This window comes from Nomascus leucogenys, chromosome 12, assembly GCF_006542625.1.
Source record: "Nomascus leucogenys isolate Asia chromosome 12, Asia_NLE_v1, whole genome shotgun sequence".
In the NCBI taxonomy this organism is placed as follows: Eukaryota; Metazoa; Chordata; class Mammalia; order Primates; family Hylobatidae; genus Nomascus; species Nomascus leucogenys.
In genome coordinates this window covers 94,076,808-94,103,938 of record NC_044392.1, presented here as the reverse complement: position 1 = coordinate 94,103,938, position 27,131 = coordinate 94,076,808, and positions in this window count along the sequence as shown.

Genomic DNA, 27,131 nt, shown 5'->3' with positions numbered 1-27,131 from the left:
TCAGGCTACCCCCAGTCTGGAAGCCAATTCTGCCTCTTTCTAAGGGACCTTAGCCAAAGCTAATTAATTTATGACTCAGTTTCCTCACCTGTAAAATGAGAGAAGGTATAATAGTTGTTCCTACCTCAGAGGTTTTTTATATGCTGAAATATAAACTTGGATCAGCTGCAAGCACATACCACTCATAAAACATTGTTACTCTTATTACTTGTTGGTTATCTAAACCAGGGGAAAATAAATTGTAGCCCCTGGTCTGGATGTAGCTTGATGCCTGTTTTTTCATTCTGTTTTGTTTTTGTTTTTTTTTTTGTCTATGAATTTTATTGAAACACAGCCACACCCATGTTGACAATGTCTGCTTTTACTCAATGGTTGAGGTGAGTAGATCCAAGGGGATATTATGGCCTAAAAAAATACTATTTGACATTTACAAAGAAAGTTTGCCAATCCTGGAACTCTGTGGAGGTTGGCATTGGGTCCCTCTTAATGAAGCTTCAGAGATACTGCCATTAGTCCAAACAATCAGAAGGGGATGCTAGAAAAGAAGAAACCGAAATGAATGCGAAGTGCTTAAGATCAGAGTACTCTGAAGAATGTATTAGCATAAAGTACTAAATATATAATTTTTATAGTCTCTATTATTCCATGACTTTTAGTTTCATCTAAGAACCTCCTTGCATTCAATCCAGGGTGTAACACTCTGGGAAATTCAGAATTTCTTAGATAATACACATTTTGTCCTTAGCCATGTGAATTTCCTCATGGACTTCTTTCTGACCTGAATGATCTTCTCACTTACCTATATGTTGCATAGTCAGCAGGCACAAGAACCAGGATTAAAACTCACAAAACTCTTTAACTTGTTAAAGTGTGCTCTGGGCTGACAGACAAAATGAACTACCCATGGCTAACTAAGGTGCTAAAAGTGAAAACAGAACCAGGTGGCTACGGCTGGATGAGGGAGCGTTTACATGCTCTTCATTATCAGGAAGATGTAGAGGTGTCACAGGACCTCCCAGTCTACAATCAAGCCAAAGCAGTTTGTATTGTCAATGCCAAGACTGACTGTGTCCCCAGCCCTACCCCTCCCTCCCACCACTGGCTGTTTGAAAGAAACATCTGACAGAGACTTCTGATTTGGGGCATAGAGACTACCCAATTAGGGCTCAACTATTTTGACCAATCACAACTGAACAAGTTTGAAATTTTCATTTGCATAAACAGATCTGCTTGAGAAACTAGATGAGAACTTTCCCTGTTTAGGCCAGCTCCTCCCTTTGTTCTTCAGAGCACAATTTTACTTGTATTGAAGTCTGTGCCTCCCTAATCTAGAGACTGTTTTTTATAGAAAATAAGGCTCTCCCTTTTTTCCTCTGCAAATCTCATGGTCTTGGTGATGAGGATGGAGTCTGAAGTGACCCCTGTGCTTTTTCCCAACACTATCTGGCCCAAGGCATTAGTGCCCACAAGAGCTGTTTGAACTCAGTTATATTCCTGGTTGTGCTGGGAAGGACTTGGGCATAAAACAAAAGTAAAAACCCAAGCCCGCACACCAAGTGAATAGCCTCTCTCTTGACCGTGGAGACCTCAGATAAACTTTAAACGCTGAGTTTCCAGCCATGACGGAATAGGAGCTCAGGCACGCCTCATTATCCTCCCTCCCTTTTGCAGTTTAGACGTAACAACTGACTGGCATTAATGTTAAAATAGAGTTGCTAAGACTGACAGAATGGACTCTTTTTTTTTATTATTATACTTTAGGTTTTAGGGTACATGTGCACAATGTGCAGGTTTGTTACATATGTATCCATGTGCCATGTTGATTTGCTGCACCCATTAACTCGTCATTTAGCATTAGGTATATCTCCTAATGCTGTCCCTCCCCCTCCCCCCACCCCACAACAGTCCCTGGAGTGTGATGTTCCCATTCCTGTGTCCGTGAGTTCTCATTGTTCGATTCCCACCTATGAGTGAGAACATGCGGTGTTTGGTTTTTTGTCCTTGTGATAGTTTACTAAGAATGATGTTTTCCAGTTTCATCCATGTCCCTACAAAGGATATGAACTCATCATTTTTGATGGCTGCATAGTATTCCATGGTGTATATGTGCCACATTTTCTTAATCCAGTCTATCGTTGTTGGACATTTGGGTTGGTTCCAATTCTTTGCTATTGTGAATAGTGCCGCAATAAACATACATGTGCATGTGTCTTTATAGCAGCATGACTTATAGTCCTTTGGGTATATACCCAGTAATGGGATGGCTGGGTCAAATGGTATTTCTAGTTCTAGATCCCTGAGGAATCGCCACACTGACTTCCACAATGGTTGAACTAGTTTACAGTCCCACCAACAGTGTAAAAGTGTTCCTATTTCTCCACATCCTCTCCAGCACCTGTTGTTTCCTGACTTTTTAATGATGGCCATTCTAACTGGTGTGAGATGGTATCTCACTGTGGTTTTGATTTGCATTTCTCTGATGGCCAGTGATGATGAGCATTTTTTCATGTGTTTTTTGGCTGCATAAATGTCTTCTTTTGAGAAGTGTCTGTTCATGTCCTTTGCCCACTTTTTGATGGGGTTGTTTGTTTTTTTCTTGTAAATTTGTTTGAGTTCATTGTAGGTTCTGGATATTAGCCCTTTGTCAGATGAGTAGGTTGCAAAAATGTTCTCCCATTCTGTAGGTTGCCTGTTCACTCTGATGGTAGTGTGCAGAAGCTCTTTGGTTTAATTAGATCCCATTTGTCAATTTTGGCTTTTGTTGCCATTGCTTTTGGTGTTTTAAACATGAAGTCCTTGCCCACGCCTATGTCCTGAATGGTATTGCCTAGGTTTTCTTGTAGGATTTTAATGGTTTTAGGTCTAACATTTAAGTCTTTAATCCATCTTGAATTAATTTTTATATAAGGTGTAAGGAAGGGATCCAGTTTCAGCTTTCTACATATGGCTAGCCAGTTTTCCCAGCACCATTTATTAAATAGGGAATCCTTTCCCCATTTCTTGTTTTTGTCAGGTTTGTCAAAGATCAGATAGTTGTAGATATGTGGCATCATTTCTGAGGACTCTGTTCTGTTCCATTGATCTATGTCTCTGTTGTGGTACCAGTACCATGCTGTTTTGGTTACTGTAGCCTTGTAGTATAGTTTGAAGTCAGGTAGCATGATGCCTCCAGCTTTGTTCTTTTGGCTTAGGATTGACTTGGCGATGTGGGCTCTTTTTTGGTTCCATATGAACTTTAAAGTAGTTTTTTCCAATTCTGTGAAGAAAGTCATTGGTAGCTTGATGGGGATGGCATTGAATCTATAAATTACCTTGGGCAGTATGGCCATTTTCACGATATTGATTCTTCCAACCCATTGTCCCTGTTTGCAGATGACATGATTGTATATCTAGAAAACCCCATCGTCTCAGCCCAAAATCTCCTTAAGCTGATTAGCAACTTAAGCAAAGTCTCAGGATACAAAATCAATGTACAAAAATCACAAGCATTCTTGTACACCAATCACAGACAAACAGAGAGCCAAATCATGAGTGAACTCCCATTCACAATTGCTTCAAAGAGAATAAAATACCTAGGAATCCAACTTACGAGGGATGTGAAGGACCTCTTCAAGGAGAAATACAAACCACTGCTCAATGAAATAAAAGAGGATACAAACAGAATGGACTCTTTAAGGCAATGAAATACCAAACTGTAAAGAAGAACTAAGGTCATGCCAGGCAAGGGTTAAGTCACACACCCGGACACTTTAAGAATAAACTGTGCTCTCACTGCCACAAGGTTTTTCTTTTTTCCTAGCAGCTAAACAAGGACGGATCTTGGATAAACAATGGCGAAACAGTTGTAGCTCACCAACCATTAGACACCGACTAACAGACGCTCTACTTCTCTGTTCTATCAGCCATAAATACAGCTTTGGTTGGACAAGAGACTGATTTCAGTCACTCTCTCCTGATAAGAAGATGACTCGCTATGGGCTGTTTCTGGCCAGTTTACAGAGGCTGAGCGCTTGAGTGCATTTGTGTTCTGAAATGACATTTTTACATATATTTTTATGTATAGGGCCTAATTGTAATACGTTTAAATGTTAAGCCCCTGCCCCCAAATGAACATAGGTCATATATCATATGCATGTTTGTTCAATACTCATGTGTCAGGACATATCGTATAATCAGTTGAGTATGTATACTTGGCCAGCCCATTTAGCTTACATCCCTTCCCAAACCCCTCCTTTTTCAAAGTGACTATTTCCAGGTCTCTACTGGAAGCTGCACTTCCTAGACTATCAGGCTAGCCACAATGCAAGCTGTAACCCTTTACAAGAAATAAAGTCTCCTTTTCTAAGTTTATAATTCTTGTGATTTTTAAGTGAACATGGGTAAGCTCTTTTAGATCCAAGATCGCTCATTTTTAGGACAGTGTCTCAGACACTATTTCCTCCAGGAAGCCTGCCCGTCTGGCTCCATGGAGTACCCATTTGTGGAATATGCTCACACTTTATGATGTATGCTTGCAGTTTGCGGGTTACTCTCATGCTTCATGGGATATGCTCACACTTCAGTTTTGCAGGAACACTCACACTTTAGTTGCACTTGAAGAAATGCCTTCATAAAGTGAATAATATTGGTAACCTAGATCCTAAGGGAATGGTCTCTGACCAGCCACCATCAGATATTCCAGCAGCTTTATCTCTAACCAGCCAACAACTTCTGGTACTCCAGGACTATTTCAAATTCAAAATGTAAAGATTGAGGCTAGATAAAAATGATCCAAGAGATGCATCTAAATTGAACTATCAATACGTGCAATTAAAACAAAGAGGAGTCTGGATTTTTCAAAGATAGTAAGGGGCTTTAATTAGGACTTTAAAAAATATTTCATTTTTTATTATCTTGGGCTCATAATTATTATAAATATATATTTGGTACATGTGATGATATTTTGATACAGGTATACAATGTGTAATGATCAAATCAGGGTATTTGGGTTATCCATTACCTTAAACATTTATCATTCCTTTGGATTACAAACATTCCAATTTAGTTGTTTTAAAATATAACAAGTAATTAACTATAGCCACCCTATCATGCTACTGAATACTAGATCTTATTCTATCAAACTGTATTTTTATACCCATAACCATCCGTACTTTATCCGTACTTTATTCTCCACTCCCCACTACCCTTCTCAGCCTCTGATAAACATCATTCTACTCACTAGCTCTATCAGTTCACTTTTTGGTTTTTTTTAGCTCCCATGTATGAGTGAGAACAGATGATAATTGTCTTTCTGTGCCTGGCTTGTTTCACTTAACATAATGTCCTCCAGTTCTATCCATATTGTTGCAAATTACAGGACTTCATGGTTTTTTAATAGCTGAATAATATTCCATTGTGTATAAGTGCACATTTTCTTTATCCATTCATCTTTTGATGGACACTTAGGTTGACTGCATAGCTGGCTATTGTGAATAATGCTGCAATGAACATGGGAGTGCATATATCCTTTTGATATACCGATTTTCTTTCTTTCAGATATATATGCAGCAGTGGAATTCCTGGATCATATGGTAGCTGTATTTTCAGGGTTTTCTGAGGAACCCCCGTACTGTCCCATAGTGACTGTACTAATTTACATTCCCATCAGCAGTGTACAAGGGTTCCCCTTTCTCCACATTCTCACCAACATTCATTATTGCTGTCTTTTGGACAAAGGCCATTTTAACTGGGATCAGATAACAACTCTGTAGTTTTGATTTGAATCTCTCTGATGATTAGGGATGTTGAACATTATTTTGTATACCTGTTGGCCACTTCTTTTGGGAAATGTGTATTCAGATTTTTGCCCATTTTTAATTATATTATTTGTTATTTTTTCCTATAGAGTTGTTTGAACTTCTTATATATTCTGGTCATTAATCCTTTGTTAGTGGGTAGTTTGCAAATATCTTCTCCAATTCTGTGAGTTAGCTTTTCATTTTGTTTATTGTTTCCTTTACTGGACAGAAGATTTTTGGCTTTATGTGATCTCACACGTCCATTTTTGCTTTGGGTGCCTGAGTTTTGAGGATTTATTCCAAAAATCTTTGCCTAGAACAATGTCCTAGTGTGTTTTATCAGTGTTTTCTTCTAGTAGCTTCATAGCTTCAGATATTAGATTAAGTTTTAAAGGCATTTTTATTTGATGATGTAAATGGTGAGGGCCTGGGTTCTAATTTTATCCTTCTGCATATGGATATCCAGTTTTCCTAGTAAGGTTTATTGAAGAGACTGTCCTTTCCTCAATGTTTGCGCTTGGTCTCTTTGTCAAAAATGAGTTGACTGTAAGTGCATAAATTTATTTCTGGGTGCTTTATTCTGTTCTTCTAGTCTGTGTGTTTTTATGCCAGCACCATGCTGTTTTGGTTACTATAGCTTTGTAGTATTATTTGAAGTAATGTGATTCTTCCAGTTTTGTTGTTTATGCTCAGCATGTCTTTCAGTATTCTGGCTCTTTTGTGGTTTCATATAAATTTTAGAATTATGTTTTCTATTTCTCTGAAGGATATCATTGGTATTTTGAGAGAGATCTCATTGAATCTACAGATTACTTTGGGTAGTATGGACATTTTAATAATTATTATTCTTCCAATCTATGCATATTGAATATCTTTCTTTTTGTGTTCTTTTTTTAAACTTGTGAAGTGTTTTTAATAGCAGGTGTTTTCTATCATATGTTGCTGGAAATCAAGAGGTTTATTAACATGATACATGTTCAGAAATGAGTTAGATACTTGAAAAGTCTAAACACACTGATTTAGGAGTGCATATGTTGCAATCTCAAGAGGGCTTAATAGGCCATATGGACTAAATTAATGCTTGCCTCTGGGTAGCAGGTATGCTTGTAAATATAAAATAGTATTAGACATTAGCACCAGTGCAGAACATGCTCAGCATCATAAGATCCAAAACACCAGCACAAGGTTATCCATCATTAAAATATAATTACCTCCTTCCTAAAATGTTGGAATAGTAGGTAATGGATTAATAAATTCCATCCAAATGAATATGTCTTGTACATACGATTTCTGTTTTAGAAGTATATGTGAGAACCAATCAGCTAAATACACGTTTAACATTGAAGATCTCCAATATTTTTTAAACTGGACGTTGCCATACACAGGGGGAACATCACTGAAAATGAAGTGACAAAAGATTCTTAAAACTTTTTAAAAATTCCTTCCCTGTTTATCAATAAATATGGCAAAATAATAAAAGAAAATCCTAGAAAATCTGTTTTATTCATCATTCTATGTATGTTTTAATAAGTGGTGATGCTCCCATTGAAGGAATCCATTATTAACCTAATTTTCTAATGGAGGAAGAGGGAAAAGATAATTATCACTTTCTGTGGAATAAATACTCATCAACTTAGAACTAAATAATAGCAATCTAGGAAATTCAAAAAGAGCAAAGATTTTTAGTTTATATTTCATGGATGGTGCTGCTGTTCCAACCTTATAAAGTAAAGCTGTCAGCTTTCCAAATTCCAAAAATTAAAATACGATCCCATTTCACCATACTAACCAGTGTCCATTGGGTCTTTTTAGAACAAGGAAGGGTTAAAGAGTTGTCAGTTATGCATGCATTGATTTCAGGTCCCTTCACACACAGAAATCATACCAAATGGCAACACACTGATTTTACATAACAATCTATTACACATTAGCCATTATCAACTTATTTCACCTACCCAGTGTGAGGGGGCAAAAAAACCATACCTACAAAACTACTTGACTTGACAGGATGTGTTTATCAATAAGTAGCTTAAACAACTTTCACCAATAAGGCGCCTAACTTGGCTTTGAATCAAAAGGCTGTGAATCAAAATTTCGGGTAAAGCCATCTCCATGACAGTTTGATTTTTAAAGGCCAAACCTCCTCAGACTCCAAAGAGCACTGGGGCCAAACAGCAGCAAAGAAGGGTGTCACATGTTAAGGCACACAAACCTGGATTTATGCGATGCCACTTCACTTTTTTTGACAGTAAACTCCAGATTCCAAACAATTTTGGGGCCAAACAGCATTGCAACTGCAAGAGAAAATTCTAAGGAGGACTTATTACCAGACTTCAGAACCTCTGCCAAGAGTGTTCCCTTTGGGGAGGTTGAGGTCCTCAGGATGCCCCAGACTGTCCTCCCATGGGGTCCAATCTTAAGAGTGTCAGATGTCTCTGACCTTAGGTGGACACCAGTGCCACTTTGCACGCTTTCCCTCCAGAGCCTGTGAGCTTTCCTTTGGTCCCTAGGTGTAATCCCCAACTTTTAGCATTCTTATAATTTGATAAGGCCACGCTTTCCCATGCTGCTTGTTCCATGAACTTTAATGATAGGAATCAGAGGCTGGGTGGGGTTTCTTTTGCCTTTAGTCAGTTGAACAGGGGAAGGGAAGAATTTAGCATATGAAAAGAAGGTGTAAGTCGCCTGAAATGTGCGAGTTTGCTCTGAGCTGTGCCATATGTAGGGATCAGGGAACACACCTGGAAAAGGTTAAAAAAAAAAAAAAAAAAAGAGTCATTTCCCTTTCTGGGTAGGGCAATTATTCCCATTCCTTCCTATGCCTTCAGGCAATACCAGGAAGTGATCCCAGCCAATTGCCCTCAATTTCCAAGGAGCTACTAGGAAACAGCTGCTGAAAGACGGAAAAGGAAAAAAGAAATGAAAAAGACCCAGGTCCCTTAAGTGAACCGATTGGTGGCGGTTAGGCGTCTCCACGTGGAAACCCCTTAGTTTCACTGACCACAGCCAGAAACCTGCAGTTGCTTCCATGTTTAGGCACTGCCCACGAAGGGTCCCAAGTAGGAGAGGAAAAGACAGAGAGAGAGAGAGATTCCCCTGTATGGAGCCCAAGTAGGAAAGGAAGAGAGAGAGAGAGATTGATTCCCCTGTATGGTTCAGAAAGGTAAGGGGAAAGGAGAAAAATCCTAAAGTTTGGACCTACTTTCTCCCGGAATTTCTCCTGGCTGGCTCACCAAAGTATGTTACCAGTAGGGGCTGTCCAGGTTCTTGGTGTCTTCAACAAATAATTGGACAAAACATACAAACAAAGCAAGGAAGGAATGAATGAATTTATTGAAAATAAAAGTACACTCCACAGTGTGGGAGCGGACCGAGCATAGGAGCTCAAGTGCCCCGTTACAGGATTTGTAGGGGTTTAAATACACTCTACCGGTTTCCATTAGTTACTTGGTGTACGCCCTATGTAAATGAGAGGATGAAGTAAAGATACAAAGATTTACTCCGTGTACGCCTTATGAAGAGGATATTTCCTGTCATATCTGAAGTGTGAATTGGCCTTACGTTCCCTGCCTCCAGACACTATTTTCCTGCCTCAAGTATATGACTCATTAATTAATTAATATTGTTTCATTTGTTAAAATAGGCATTTGTTATTTGTTTCTCCAGTAGTACATTTCCTCTTCAGGCAGCAGACCCTATTGGTTGGGAGTGGGAGGTAGGAAAGATATCACTCTTTCTCCACTTTTAGTTCATAGTTTTGTGAGGTTACTCTACAGGAAACTTTCAGGGCAGGAGAATGCTCTAGCCTGGAAGATAAAAAAGAAAGAAAGAAATAGTGGAAAAACGTCCATCACTTGTCAACTAGAAGTAAAGCTATAACTATATAGCCCCTGCAGCTGCTGGCAGACAAGATGGAATCCTTAGAAGGCAGAGGAGGCAGAGCCAAAAGAAAGAAAGGATCCAGTCTGAGGGTGTCATTTCAAGCCTTATCTCCAACTGCACTGAAACCCCATCTTCCAAAGACCATTCAAACTATTTAACCCAATAAATTCTCCTCCTCAGATGCATTTACATCTGCTTAAATGTTTTATATAACTTGCAGTGTAGGGTTCTCAAAAATGGTTAGCATTTTCAATTAAAGTTTAACTCACTTTTCAGACACCATTACTGGTGAGAAAAATCCTTCCCCATCTTTCTTTCTGTCTCTCCTCTTCCTTCCTTTCTTTCTTTTTATTTCTCTCACTCTTTTTTCTTTCTCCTTCTTTCATACATTCTTCCATTCATTTGTGTGCTACTTCATCCCATTTTCCATGTAATACTATGTCATTGTTTTAAGTACTGTGGAGGTTACAAAGACCTCTGAGACATCAATAATGGCCAGCTCGTGATCTAGGGGATAAACATGTACATTATCTCACGCTACAAATACAAAAGGCCTAGGAGGAAAAAACACACACACTCCAGGTAGAAGGGGTAAAGAAAACCAGACATAAAGTGGCACTGATATGGATTTTAAGAATTACATATGCTTTCAATGTACAAAATTGTGAGGAAAGGCATTTCAAGCAGAGAAAGCCATATGAAAAAAGTCAAGTAGCAGGAAAAATGGAATCTGTATCAGGAAAACGAATATTTTACTTTGGCTGAAAATTTATGTCACGTTAAGAAGTCTGGATTTTATATAATACATCCAGAACATGGTACAAAGTTTATTTTTTTTTCCCCTCTCGCAGCTTTCCATGAATCAAGCTTTAAGTGAAAAAAAAACAACAAAAACGAAACAACAACAACAAAACAAACCTGTCCACCACTAAAAATTCTTTGGCCCTGGGAAAATTTTTGCTATGTGATTAGATTATCATTCATTTGTCTCACAAACAAATTTTGAAAGTAAGAACCAGGGACGTTGAGCTTTTGCAATACTGGTCCCTTGACATCTCTGCCAGATGAATTTGCTTTAAACATTCAGAAACCTCTTAATTTGTAAATCAATTAAGGTTAACCCCATAGGAAGCAAATTAGTATGTGATTTTAAAAAAGCAGTTAATTTGCATAGTATTGTGAAAATCTTATTTTTCCTTTTAAAACACATAGAAAATGTAACACGTCCAGTATCCAGGACCCTGCTCCACGAGGGAAAGAGATAAGTTCTGTGTAATGAAGGCATGTGCAAAGTGGGGCGGGGAGCCTTGTGGTTAGCAGTTTTTATTGCCTAAAAATCACAGAAGCATCAACTCTCTGTGTGACAGAGAACCTTAACTATCATTTGATACTTATGTTTGAATAGATTCAATAACTCTGCTTTCCAACATAATTGACACTAGTTATGTATTTAAAATTAAATTTATATTAATTAAAATACAAAGTTAGCTCCTTAACCACATTACCTACATTTCAAAAGCTCAGTCACTATGTTACTAGTGACTCAGTATTAGAAGTATCTATGTTTCCATTATAGTAGAAAGTTTTATTTAATAGTGTTTTTCTATAACATTTCAACAAATGCTTTGAATCAATTCTTCTGTAACATAGAATTCACAATCCACTGAGGGAGTTGCCTCCTTTTAGGGAGTGATTCTGTCTCTTTTAGTGGAAAGAATACTTGTCTTATTGATGCTTTTTACCCTCTAGTTCTAATTTGATTCATCAGGGACATATAAACTAAAACTATCTTTCATTTGTTAGTACTTTGTAAGACCAAATTTTAAATCCTTTTACAAGATTCTTAGGTGTTTAACATCTTCTCTTTGCAACAATCCAAGTTTCTTTAGGCACCAAATGCAAAAGAGGGAGGATAAATAAGAAATTCCTGCAAATTTCAGAATAAAAATCTAGTAGAAACCTAGTAATAATTATTATTATTTTATCACAATAAATTGCATATAGTTGGCAATAAATCTTTTTAGACATGTGCCTTTTTAAAAATGGTAAGTTATAACTATAAAAGTAATAGACTATAATAAATTGAAATATGTTTATGGTTGTTAAATATAAAACATTGATATGCTGGTACAGATTTTGTTATAAATGCCTAGCGTAATGACCACTATATAATAGACAAAACAAATGTTGAATGAATTGAATTAATATGGTAATAAAGTAATATAAATGGTTGAATGATTATCATTTTGTCTGCATTTAGCATGCCTGACAATCAAGAGTTTAGAGTTTCTGCTTCTGTGTGGCAACTAGGGGATCAGGTCAGACTCAGAAATGGTGGGACACAGAAATTCTGTGTTCTTCAGCTGGCTGTTGGCTGCCACCACTCTTCAGAGCCACCTGCCCTGGATTATGCTGAGGGTCACTGACTAGGCTTTTCAACAACATTGTGAGGGAGTGTTAATACCTGTATCATTAATGAAAATACTGTGGCAAAGAGAACAAGTAATTTGGGCTAGGTCACATAGCATGTTCTGGGAAATTCTAGATTGTTTAATAACCATGGACTCTAAGTACAGTGTTAACAGTAAAGAAATCCCTCACTTCATGAATCTATGAGTACAGGATTATTGCAAGAAGTTGGCATCTCTGTTCCCAAAGACTAAGTGGCAAAGTCACCAAATGAAACTTGCGCAATGGCAAAAAAATTAGGCATTAATTTAAGAAAAACTTATGCCATCTTGATAGGATAATTCTGATAAGATGTGAGCTTTTCTTCCAGTTTGATGTCAACTTTTAGCTTGTTTTAGAAAATACGTTTTCTTTGCTTAAAGGATAATGTGTAACTTTACAATTGTTGGAATTCTACAATTAATATGAGATGATTAGGAGACCCCATAATACTAGTGACTTAGGAATAACTTCTATTGGCATTAGGAAGCTGAAGTCCTATTTTTAGTTAAAATAAAATTATGGGGGAGGAAATTCTATTTACTACTCTGTATCTTAAAAGATGGAGGCCGTAATGATTCTTCCAAAAAATGGTGAAAGAAAATCTTGACTATTTATTTCATTGTAAAGAAAGGTCCGATACTTGCACCTCTTTTCTGGATGTAAAAAATATAAAACCAAAGGGAAAAAAAATGTTGAGCACCAGAATGCATGCTTCATGAAGGCAGGGTTTCTTTGTCTTATTTGTTCTTCAATATATCCCACAATCTTAGAAGAGCACCTGACACTTAGGTAATCAGTAAATATTAACATTTATTAAGTGAACAAAAACTGACCTTAGAAATCAAATTCAAATTTATATTCCAATTACAGTTTGAGGTGTTCAATTAGTCCAAACCATGAAGGAGTTTTCGAAGATAGTGATTTCACCCATTAGATTCAAAAAGAGTTAATGTTGTTAGTTAAGTATATCATCCTTATAAACTGCTATTTACTCATGATTCTTGGGCATACTTGAACAACACTTTTATTTGCCCAAAAATGAATCTTAAAAAATTCCTGTTTGTTTCATAATGAGTAATTTTTTCCTTGGGTTAATTTTTAGATTTTTAAAAATTAAAATAAAATACTATAGGGCCTCTCACAACAAATAAAAACTAGAAACTATTGTGCAGCCCAGTTAAAAAAGAAAGCAATAATAAATTTTATGCTATTATATTCAGTCAATTTTTATTCAATTATTGGATCTTGACTTATTTATCTAGATTTTTTTTCAGAAAACAAATGACTGAAGGCAATATATATAATTTACAGCTAAATTTTCAATAAAATATAGGTAATATATAATTTAGCTAATTAAGAGAATATTTATACTCATTATACTTTGTAAGTTTTTCTGCAACCATGCAGAACATAGAGCTTTATTTTTGTTGTTGTTATTTAATATTTGAACCACCTCTGATGAAATGCAGAATTGCTTTTGACATGCTGAGTATGGAAATACGGGGTTTCCAGAGTGCATTCAGATTTGAAAGTAAATCTACTAATTCTACTACAGTTGGCATAATACAACAATGATTTCTTGCATATGACACCAAAAGCACAGATAACAAAAACAAAAATATACAGGTGAAAAGATATCAAACTAAAAAGTTTCTGCACGTGAAATAAAACAATCAATGAAATAAAAAGGCAACCTATAAATGGAAGAAAATATTTGCACACCATAAATCTGATAAGGGGTTAATTTTCAAAATATGCAAGGAACTACTACAATTCATTAGAAAAAAATTAAAAATGAGCAAATAGCTTGTACAGAAATTTCTTTAATTGTATTAAAAGATTTTTTAACATCATTAATTAACAGGGAAATGCAAATCAAAACTATAATGAGGTATCACCTTTTACCTGCTAAAATGGCTGTTATCAGAAAGTCAAAAGATAACAAATGTTGTTCAGTGTATTAAGGTTCTCCAGAAAGACAGAAGCAATAGGATATATTAAATATAGGTATCTGATAGGAGATTTATTAGGGGAATTGGCTCACATAATTAGGGAGGCTGAGAAGTTCCGTGACAGGCTGTCTGTGAGTTGGAGACTCTGTGGCACTGATGGCATGCCTCAGTCCAAATTCAGAAGCCTCAGAATCAGGCAAGACAAGGTATAATTCTCAATCTAAGGGGATGCTCATGTGAGTCCTGGAATCCCAAGGCCAGAGAGACTGGAGTTCTAATGTCCAAGGGGAGAAGGAGGAGAGTGCTGAAGGAAAGAGAGAGAGACAAAATCCTTTTCTCCTTTTCTGTTCTATCGAGGACCCAACCACTTTGGATGGTGCCTGTTCACATTGAGGGTGGGTCTTCCCCACTCAGTTTACTGACTTACATGCCAATGTCCTGTGAAATCACTCACAGACACACCTGCATGTAATGCTTTATCAGTTCTCTAGCTATTTCTTTATCCAGTCAAGTTGACACCTAAAATTAATCATCACAGAGAGAATGTGGAGAATGGTGCAGTCACTAAGGAAAATAGCATAGAGATTCCTCAAAATGTTAAGAATAGAATTATTGTATGATCTAGTGTATCAGTCCATACCTGAGACTGGGCAATTTACAAAAGAAAGAAATTTAACTGGACTTACAGTTTCACATGGCTAGGAAGGCCTCACAATCATGGCAGAAGGCAAGGAAGAGCAGCCACATCTTACTTGGATGGCAACAGGCAAAATGAAAGCTTGTGCAGGGAAACTTTCCCTTATAATCCCATCAGATCTTGTGAGATTTATTCACTATCACTAGAACCGCATGGGAAAGACCTGCCCGTATGATTCAATTACCTCCCACCAGGTCCCTTCCACAACACGTGGGAATTCAAGATGAGAATTGGGTGGGGAAACAGCCAAACCATACCATTCCACCCCTGGCCCCTCCAAATCTCATGTCCTCAACATTTTAAAACCAGTCATGCCTTCCCAAAGTCTTAACTCATTTTCGCATTAACTGAAAAGTACAACTCCAAAGTCTCATCTGAGATAAGGCAAGTCCCTTCTCTCTATGAGCCTGTAAAATCAAAAGCAAGTTAGTAACTTCCTAGATACAATGGGGGTACAGGCATTGGGTAAATACAGCCATTCCGGCCGGGCGCAGTGGCTCACGCTTGTAATCCCAGCACTTTGGGAGACCGAGGCGGGCGGATCACGAGGTCAGGAGATTGAGACCACGGTGAAACCCCGTCTCTACTAAAAATACAAAAAAAATTAGCTGGGTGTGGTGGCGGGTGCCTGTAGTCCCAGCTACTTGGAGAGGCTGAGGCAGGAGAATGGAGTGAACCTGGGAGGTGGAGCATGCAGTGAGCCAAGATCATGTCACTGCACTCCAGCCTGGGTGACAGAGTGAGACTCCATCTCAAAAAAAAAAAAAAAAAAAAAAAAAAAAATACAGCCATTCCAAATGGAATAACTTGGCCAAAACAAAGGGACTACAGGCCCCAGGCAAGTCCGAGATCCAGCGGGGCAGTCAGATCTTAAAGCTCCAAAATGATCTCCATTTTCTCCATGTCTCACATCCGGGTCACGCTGATGTGAGAGGTGGAGTCCTAAGGTCTTGGGCAGCTCCACCCTTGTGGGTTTGTTGGGCACAGCCTCCCTCTTGGCTGCTTTCACAGACTGACATTGAGTGTCTGCGGCTTTTCCAGGTACATGGTGCAAGCTGCCAGCAGATCTACTATTCTGGGGTCTGGAGGATGGTGTCGCTCTTCTCACAGCTCCACTAGGTGGTGCCCCAATAGAGACGCTGTGTGTGGGCTCCAACACCATATTTCCATTCTGCACTTCCCTAGCAGAGGTTCTCCATGAGGACCCCGCCCCTATAGCAAACTTCTGCCTAGGCATCCAGGCATTTCCATACATCTTTTGAAATCTAGGCAGAGGTTCCCAAACCCCAATATTTGACTTCTGTCCACGCACCAGCTCAACACCATGTGAAAGCTGCCAAGGTTTGAGGCATGCACCCTCTGAAGCCATGGCCCAAACTCTACATTAACCCCATTCAGCCATGGCCAGAGCAGCTGGGACGCAGGGCACCAAGTCCCTAGACAGCACACAGCACAGAGACCCTGGGCCCAGTTCACGAAACCACTTTTTCCTCCTAGGCCTCTGGGCCTGTAATGGAAGTGGCCACTGCAAATGTCTCTGACATGCTCTGGAGACATTTTCCCCATTGTCTTGGGAATTAACATTCAGCTCCTCGTTATTTATGCAAATTTATGCAGCTGGCTTGAACTTCTTCTCAGAAAATGGAATTTTCTTTTCTATTGCATTGTCAGGCTGCAAATTTTCCAAACGTTTTCGCTCTGTTTCCCTTTTGAAACTGAATGCCCTTAACAGCACCCAAGTCACCTCTTGAATGTTTTGCTGCTTAGAAATTTCTTCCACCAGATACCCTAAATCATTTCTGTCAAGTTCAAAGTTCCACAAACCTCTAGAGTAGGGGCAAAATGCTGCCACTCCCTTTGCTAAAACATAACAAGAGTCACTTTTGCTCCAGTTCCCAACAAGTTCCTCATCTCCAGCTGAGACCAACTCAGCCTGGACTTTATTGTACATACCATTATCAGCATTTTGTTCAAAGTCAGTAAAGAAGTCTTTAGGGAGTTCCATACTTTCCCACATTTTCCTGTCTTCTTCTGAGCCCTCCAAACTGTTCCAACCTCTGCCTGTTACCCAGTTCCAAAGACACTTTCACACTTTTAGTTATATTTTTTGTAGCACCCCACTATACTGGTACCAATTTATTGTATTAGTCTGGTTTCGTGCTGCTGATAGACATATGTAAGACTGGGCAATTTACAAAAGAAAGATGTTTAACTGGACTTACAGTTTCACATGGCTAGGGAGGCCTCACAATCATGGCGGAAGGCAAGGGGGAGCAAGTCACATCTTACTTGGATGGCAACAAGCAAAGAAAGAGTTTGTTCAGGGAAACTCCCCCTTATAATCCCATCAGACCTCATGAGACTTATTCATTATCACGAGAATGGCATGGGAAAGACCTGCCCCCTTGATTCAATTACCTCCCACTGGGTGCCTCCCAAAACACAAGAGAATTCAAGATGAGATTTGAGTGGGGACACAGCCAAACCATATCAATCTAGCAATTCCAAATAATTAAAATCTCTATCATGAAGAGATATCTGCAACCCACATTGATTGCAGTGTTATTCACAATAGCTAAGACATTAAAACAACACAGGTTTCTATGGATGGATGAATAGATAAAGAAAACATGGTCTATACATACAATGGAGTATTAGCCTTTAAAAGAAGGAAATACTATCATTTGCAACAACATAAATAAACATGTAAACATGTAGGACATTATGCAAAATGAAATACGCCAGTCACAGAAAGACAAATACTGCATGATTCCACTTATATGGATTATCTATAACAGTTAAATTCATAGAGTCAAATAATTCATTAGTGGTTTCCAGGTGATAGGGGTTGGGGAAATTGGGAGTTGTTAAATGGGTATCAAGTTTTAGTTATGTGAGATGAATAAGTTCTCAAGATCTGCTGTACACCATGTGCCTGTAGTTAACAATATGGTATTGTGCACTTTAAAATTCTGTAAGAGGGTAGATCTGATGTTATGTGTTCATATTACATGCAAAGAAGCAAAACAAACAAACAAAACAAAAAAAAGGACACAATGACATTTGGAATGTATTGGATATGTCAGTTACCTTAATTATGGAGATGGTATCACAGTTGCATGCATATGTCCAAACTCATCAAATTGTACACATTAAATATATGCAGTTTTTTATATTTCAATTATACCTCGATAAAAATTGTTTTAAAATAAAAGCATGATATTGCTTACATGGACAAAGCAAACATTAAACTATTGTTTCTCAAAAAATGGTCCTCATGAATGAAAGCATGTTGCAATGTCATAAATAAATACCATGAATAAATTTTTAATACATAATACACACTATTCTTTATTTCAGAAAATAAGTTTGAAGTTATAACTACACATTTTTAATAAACACTGAGCTCTTCCTTTGTGCAAATACTTTTCTATAGGTTTTTATATTATAAATTTTAGAATTTTATTGTAACTCTTTAAAATAAAAGATTGTGTATTGTTTTTAGATTTGTAAATTTTATCTTAATTTTATATGCTACACAGAACAATGTTTCTTGTGACAAGTTTATAACACAAATGCCTAGCTAGCAGAATTCCATATATTCAATAAATTGCCATGAGTTAAATTCGGAGGATATAATTTTCCGTTGACACATTTTGTCATGCAAGAAAGCATTATATGGATATTTGTATTGGAAGTATATATGTATGTATATATGATATATATATGTGTTTGTGTGTTGCAGCTAAATATATATGGTTGTAATTTAAAAATACTTTTTGATTAATAATCCATTATAACTTAATAAGCAGGTTGGTAGTCAAATTAATTCTATGAACATTCATTCTCAACTGATATTGTTAATCACTCTGACATCTAAATAAAAGTATATTTCAAGGCTACTTCTATAAAACAATACAGTTTAGTGATTCTGATTCCAATATGTTACCAGCTTTGACTTTACGGAATATGAACTGCTTATAAAGATAATATGGTGGAAAATGCATTCACTATTTATTGGAACTAATTATCTTCTCCATACTACTTTTTAATGATTACTTCTGCTTTATTTGGAATGACTGTAATTGAATCAATTTTTTTGGTGGGGAATAAAGAACTTTATTAAAAAGTTTTGAAAAATTGGAATTAGAACCAATCTCTGTTGTAAAAACATCCCTTGTATTAAAATAACTATTGTCACTTGTAGTTTTTGCAGGTTTAAAGCAATAAATGTAGACTACATTGACCCTGTATGCCATAGAGTATGAAAAAATGATGACTTTTTCTTGTCAGTGATAGGGAGCTATTGAAGGTGAGGGAGTGACATACTTGTATTTGTAATTTAGGTGATGAACTGGTGATATTGGTGAGCGTAGCTGGGGGGAAGGAGGCAATACAGGTTACTATTCAATAAAGGTGAAAAATGATGGAGCCATAAAAAAAAGTTTTATAAACCTGGAATAGGCAGGGAGTAGAAAACAAGATATTTCATTTACATTAGGATGGACTACAGACACTATTTATGGGGTTGTTTGCTATAGATGTAAGAGATAGAGGAAAGTATATTTTAATCTTTACCAGACAGTTAATAAGTACAGCAAAGCTTTTCTAATAGTCTCATATTATATCTTACATCATTTTACTCACTGCCCTTACATTTCCTGAACCTTAGTCCCTATGTAAGGCAATAAGCTAAACTTTAGGTAATCTTTGGGCCTGAGAAAAAGAAATGATGGTGTATCATTTGAAAAGTATTCCATAATTTTCTATACTACCATTGAAAGAACATTTTCATGCTGTCTTAGGTCAGTTTCCTAGGTTTATTAAGATATTGAACCTCTCAGGATAAACAACTGTTGGGTAATGGATGAAGTAGAATTGGATAGGAGTTGAATTGAAATTAGAAGCAACAAAGTCCTTGGCTCTGAGGCTAGCATCGCCCTTCAGTGTATGCCATATTTGAGGCAAAGCAGTCAAAATTTTTACCTTTATTTACTAGTCTTTGGATGTATGCTTTCAGGAAAAAATAAGTCTTGGACAAGATACTTTGGCCCAGTTCCTGGAGAGGGACCCAGCTGAGAGTGCTTCAACCACCAGTACATCCCCACTCCACCAGGCTTGATGCCTTGATATAAGTGTTTCAGTCCTGTAAGCAAAATCTGGACAAAATGTCATTGCATCTACTACAAAATGAAAGACAGAAAATAACTTGAGAATTTTCAAATTATGGGCTGAGCATCCCAAATCTGAAAACCCAAAATCCCAAATCTCCAAAATCTGAAGGCTTTTTGAGCACTGATATATCATTCAAAGAAAATGTTCATTGGAGGATTTCTGAGTTTTGGATTTGGGATATTCCACCAGCATAGAGCAAATATTTCAAAATCCAAGGAAATTTGAAATCCAAAACACTTGTGTTCCTAAGCATTTTGGATAAAAGATACTCAATTTATGCTGCCAAACACACATACACACACGCACACACACACAGAACAAAATCAACAATGACAAAAAACCAAACCAGAAAGACAGTTCGCTTTATGGGAATTGGTTTCTCTTTTATTTATGTTTATATCATATTTTTGAAAAAGGAAAATAAAGATAAAGGTCATGATAGCTGCATTAGTATGGATTGATCTGGCTCAGTGAACTGAATCCCCTAAATGAGAATTTCTAGAGTAGTTAAAATAGAAAGAACTTTTTAACAGGGACTTTGATTGATGACCATAACCTATACAAGCTTTTGCCTTAGTGATATGGTGAAGATGAAATGCTACAGCTTGTTTGAACTGAAGAATGGTATTTAGAAAGAACATTTTCTCCTGTTCATCGGACAATGTAGAGACTTAAGAGTCATGGCAACTTTCTGTTCTTTGTGCCTAGAATTTATTTCTGCTTACTATCATAAGAGCTAAAGTTCTCTGCTGAGGCAATTCTCAACTAAATATCTTTTTCTTCCTGTAGTTATTGGGTTCAAAATCAAGTGAAATTCTTCACCTATTAGATTTTATTAGAAAGGAAATTTAATTAATAATTTTCAAGCAGATGTTCACACCCACTTTTTGTTTGATTGAAACATATTAAGTGTTCACTAATCACTGTATTAGTACTTTAAATATTTTATAAGACCTCTCAATCTTTTGTAGTTGAGAAAGTAAATATTAAAAACAATTATTAAAATAACACAAAGAAAATAATGTAAACACTTTATAATCTCTCTAAGAATTTTAGAAACATGAAACAATTGCAATTTAACCAGGAAGGACCAGCAGTGTAACAGCTGAATAGTGAATAGCTGCATGAGGGAACTGATGATAAAAGAATCTTGATGCTGACCATATCTTCAAAGTCAGAATGTAACTAGGGATAAGTCCTATGATTCTCTCATCCTTTGGTACATAAACTTAGGCATGAGAGGACTACAAAATAATAATAGAAGAGGTGATTTTCTGACTTACATAGGGTAAAAGATCTGCTTCTAACAAGTAACATAAACAAACATGGAGAATATAAAACTACATGATTTGGGTTTTCAAAGAGACCCCAGTGATTAAACTCACTCATGTAACGAATAAGGATATTAAGGTCAAAAAAGTAACATTTCCCAATCAAAATAACATCTGTAGAGGCATTGATACTCTTGCCTCTACTCTCCTAAATGTCCACCAGAGAACAAAGATGTAATCTTAGTATCTAGCACATGGTAAACTTTTGTTTACCATGAATATGCTACCATGAACCCCATAATATTTTGCTGATTTCTAAAATGTTGAATAACAACTGTTCATGTATAGATCTATTGCTCCATCCATCTCTCAGTTTTTCTATAAATTGTGGTATGCCTTATTTATTTTGCTAAACTAACTATTGTCTACCTTGCATATTAATCTAATCACAGTGTATCATTGTCTCATTTTAAACATGAAATACAGATAACTGGGTTATAGATCAATTATCTTGTTCAAGGCCACGTAATTATTTTGAGACAGATTCTGTTTCCAGACCCAAATGGTTCTGACTCCAACTTTGTTTCTTCATTCTAAATACTTGAATGGGCTTCTGATACCAAATAGAAACTCAATAATAGTGTGTTTAATTAATGAATGAATAAATAGTGGGCCAATAGTAGAATCTGTGCTAGAACCATCTCCTCCTTGTAAATTTTAAGTGTGTTCTTTGCATTAATCAACACTATTTTCCCCAATTCTTCTATTGTATTTATTTAAAATTTCTTCTCTTTTAAAAAATTTAATTCCAGTAACACCTCCAAGAAACCATTAATTTAAATGAGGCAAAACATCTCAACCTTTATTTAAATAAGAAATATAGCAGAGCCATAGACTGAGTTTCCTCCTTCTCTCCAAGCATGTGGGAAAGAAAGGAAATGTCAGTAATTCTCTCCTGGTTGATGAGAAAACACATAAGACTTCATTGTTTTAGAAAACAGAGATGTCAAAACAGAGATATCGTATTAGATATTACCAAGGGCAACAAATTGTTAGCTTACAACCAATCAGAATCACAGATGTTAAGGAGGTTAAGACTTAGTTTCACAAGATATAGCAAACATACCCATAGTTCAGGATTCTTAGAATTGTTAAAATAACTCTTCAAAAACAGTTGCATAATGCAGAGTTACATCTGTTTTTCTACAGCTGTAAATGAGGAGGGGAGAGTTCTCCTTTGTATCTTGCTGAGATTTCTTTCACTGCAGTTAGGCGGGTTTGTAGTATTCAAGACCAAAGCTACAGTTTCATTAGTTAGCTCCAAGAGAAGAAATGGCAGGCCAAAGAAGCCCAAAAATCACAGCATGCAAAGGAAATGGCACAAAACAGGATTATTAAAAAATAATATAGAACAAGCTGTATTTTTTTATCAACAAAGACTTGCCCAAATATTCTAGCTGCACAATTTTCTATCACTTTCTTGATTATCTTCACTAAACGTTAAACCATTTAATATTTTATTACATACTATCTCTTAGTATATAACTAGGTATATCTTATTTACCTACTTCATTTTCCATAATTTTTACTGTAGAAATCACATGATTCTTCTAGGTCAGGATCCATAAGAGCTGTTCTACAATGGCCTCTTGCAATAAATGAAATACTGCTTTGTAGGCATGATCTATCACGCTGTATATCATATAAAGGGAAAGAATGAGTCAAGATTAAAGATAGGGTGGTTTGACCAATAGTAGTTACGTTTCAGAAAAAAAAAATGGTTCCTATGAAATACATCTAACCCTTGTGTTCTATTTTAAAGAAAGCTTCATATTGTTCAGTAGATAAGATGTATTCAATATTGTACACACTAAAAATTATTATTCATCTTATGGTCTATTTTAGAGCCTTTTCAAAATGCTTTAAAATGCAAAATTTATTCACATGAAGCTTATCCTCTAAGAAAGACGGTTTACACATAAATATATATTAAAAATTAGCTATTTAAGAAAAGAGCAACACTGAAAAACAAAACAGTAATCAGCAATGAGATATCTCCCACTATTATTTAGCTTCACTGTGTGCAATATACAGTTTTTCCAACAAAGCAACATAGTGCAATGGAAAGAAAACCATCTCTGGATTAACACAAATCTGACTTCAAATACTATTTTAAAAATCTACCTTCTTCATAACCTTGAGCAAACCATCTAATTTCTCTAAGATTCAGTCTTCTCAAATGTCAGATGGATAAAAACATTTTTTTCTTGTTTTTAGTCCAAAGTCATAAACATCTTCCAATGAGAGCATCTGATCAGCATGGATACTTTTACCACACTCAAATTTGTCACAAAGAGAATTCATGGTTTTATTAAAATTTGTCTAATCTTACTATAGATAACTGTACAATCCTTTTATGAATGTTATACTATTTTGAAATACAGCAAATATTTATATAGCTTGATGAAACACACTTTGGGACAAAGAAAATTTTGGGTCATCTAAAAGCACATTCCAAGAAGGGGCAAGATGGCTGACTAGGTGCAGCTAGTACATAACTCTTTCATGGAGAGGAACCAAAATAGCAAGTAAATAATCACACTAAAAAGGCTGGGCACAGTGGCTCATGCCTGTAAACCCAGCACTTTGGGAGGGAGAGGCAGGTGGATCACCTGAGGTCAGGAGTTCAAGACCAGCCTGGCCAACATGGAGAAACCCCATCTCTACTAAAAATACAAAATTAGCTGTGTGTGGTGGTGTATGCCTGTAATCCCAGCTATTAAGGAGGTTGAGGCAGGAGAATCACTTGAACCTGGGAGGTGGAGGTTGCAGAGATGGCACCATTACACTCCATCCTGGGAAACAAGAGCAAATCTCTGTCTCAAAAAGAAAAAAGAAAGAAAAAAGAAAAAAAATCACAGTTAGACTACATCATCTGAGAGAGAACACTGGGATTCAACAGAGAAGTGATAGGAAGCACAAAAAGCAAAGAAGAATAGGAAAGCACAGCAGCCTGTTTGGTCAGATCAGCTGGGGGCTGAGAAGGTCTGAGACATGGGGAGAGGGTAAGTGAGAGAACCCCAGGGCTCCATATTCCTTCCACAGACTTTCACAATCATAGCTACAAGAGAGACCCTCAGCTTTCGAAGGCCTGGAAACTAACATAGGGAGCCGTTTCGAGATTGCACAGAGGCACTGCTCCAGAGAGGGAACTCATGTTGAGTACCACAAGCTTTTGAGCCGTGAGCAGCTATAGCATGGTACCGTTCTGAGAGCTCAGCCTTCAAAAGACTGGGGAGGGATGAGCTCCCCGATTTGGGGCGTGATGCCACCACTGTTGACGCTGGGCAAAAGAAAGAGAGGGGAGGCCAAGAACTTTCATGAGCCCCAAGGACAAATATGAACACCACTGCTGTTGGCTGCCATGGGACCAAAGCAGAATCAAATTTTGTACCCTACAGCTGCCTGTCTACATTGTGCCTACTGATAATGGCTTCACCCTCCGTGGTGGCAGGCCAGTAGCCAGCACATGATGCCATTACTGCTGCTCCTGGAACAAGAAGGGAGAGTGTAGACTGGGCTCTTTTACATGCCCCAAGGACAAATATCACCACAATTGCTGCAAGCTTCTGCAGGACTAAGGCATGAGCAAACTGTGTGACCCACAGCTGCTTGCCTATGTAGCTCCCACTGAGAGTGGCACCATCCTTCCTGGTGGCAGGCCCACAGAAGAGCCACTGCTGCCCCCATTGGAGCATTCTGCCAGTGACCTGGAAATCACCTTGTATTAGTCCATTCTTGCATTGCTATAAGGAACTACCTGAGACTGAGTAGTTTATAAAGAAAAGAGGCTTAACTGACTCAACAGTTCCACAGGCTGTACAGGAAGCATGGTTGGGGAGGCCTCAGGAAACTTACAGTCATGGTGGAAAGTAAAGAGGAAAGAGGTATATCTTCACAGAGCAGAGAAGGAGGAAGTGATTGAAGGGGAAAGTGCTACACACTTTTAAACAACCAGATTTTGTGAGAACTCACTATCATGAGAACAGCAAGGAGGAAGTCTGCCCCCATGATTCAATTACCTTCCACCAGGCCCCTCCTCCAACACTGGGGACTACAATTTGACATGATATTTGGGCGGGGACACAGAGGCAAACCACATCACAGCCCATCCTGCCTATTATGGTCTGTGCCTGAACACACTACCAGGGGACCTAAAGACAAGTTTGCTGGACTGTTCCCATCCCCCCAGTACTCAAGCACAACACCCAAGGTATCACTCAGCACAGTCCACCACTTTTGGCACCTGAAAACTCCTCCCAGGGTCTGAGGTCAGGACAACCCAATCTGCTGATACCACTAAAGCTGTCACCCACCTGAATGAGCCACCTGCATGCCAGGGACCTGGTTCATCTAATCCTTCATAGCCACTGTCAATACCATCATGGACCACTTGGATTCCAGTGGGTTTCCTTATCATTGCTACTGCCATTGCCCACATCACACCCACTTCCCCGGGGCCCAAGCACCTCACCATATGCCTGGCCCATTGCTGGCACCTGGGCAAGTTGCCTGAAGCCCAAGAATAAGCCCTCCTGGTCCTCCTAACACTGGAGCCAGCATACACTGCTCTAGGGCTTAGGTGCAGGCATGCTCAGCCCACTGCTGCCACTGCTGGGACCCTCACTGGTCCACCTGGCATCCTAGTTCCCAGCAAAACTTTACCACACCTTCAATAACTGCACCTTGAGCCACTGAGGAGATCACAGATACCATTGATGCTGGTTATGAAAGAAATCATACAAAGACAACACTACTGCATGCACCCAATATCAAAACCAAAATGCCCTACCCCAACAGCATATATAATTATCAGGAAAAAGTCCTTCCCTATAAAAGCAAAATCAAAAAATTGGAAGAATCAACAAGTATTACACCAAACATATAAATATCAATATAAGGACACAGGAAATAAGAAAAAGCAAGGAAATACAACATCTCCAAAGAAACAGTAATTCTACAACAAATCCCAATTTAAAACAATTACAAAATTCTGGATAAAGAATTCAAAATACTGATTTTAAAGAAGGTCAGTGAGATACAAGAGAATTCTAAAAAACCATACAGAAAAAACATTCAGGATATGAATGAGAAATTCATCAAAGAGACAGACATTTTTTAAATGACCAAAGAGAAATTCTGGAACTAAAGAATTCATTGAATTAAATAAAAAATACATTCAAAAGCTTCAATAATAGACTAGATCAAGCAGAAGAAGAGCTCTCAGAACTTGAAAACAAGTCTTTTGAAATAATCCAATGAGACAAAAATAAAGAAAAAAGAATGAATAAAGTCTTTATGACATTTTGAAAAACATAAAGTGACAGAATATATGAATTATAGGTATCCTGGGCTTTTTGGGGAGAGAATGAAAGGGTTAGGAAATCTATTTAATAAAATAATAAATGAAAAGTTTCCAAGTCTAGCAAGAGACTTAGACATCCACATATAGGAGGCTCAAAATTCCCAAACAGATATAATGCAAATTATAGTCAAATGGCACATTATAGTCAAATTGTCTTGAGTCAAAAGAGAAGATTCTAAAACCAGCAAGAGAAAGACATCTAGTCATCTATAACACCTATAAAGGAACTCTCATCAGAGTAACAGTGCATTTCTCAGCAGAAGCCAGGAGAGAATGGGATGACGTATTCAAAGTGCTGACAAAAATTGCCACCCAATTATATTATATCAATGAAAATTATGCTTTATAAATGAAGGAGAAATAGTCTTTCCCAGACAAGCAAATGGAAATTGATCACCACTAGACTGGTTATAAAAGAAATGCTGAAGGTCATCCTAAACCTGGAAATGAAAGGATGACATTTATCATCATGAAAATCCAAGAAATTATGAAAGTCACTGG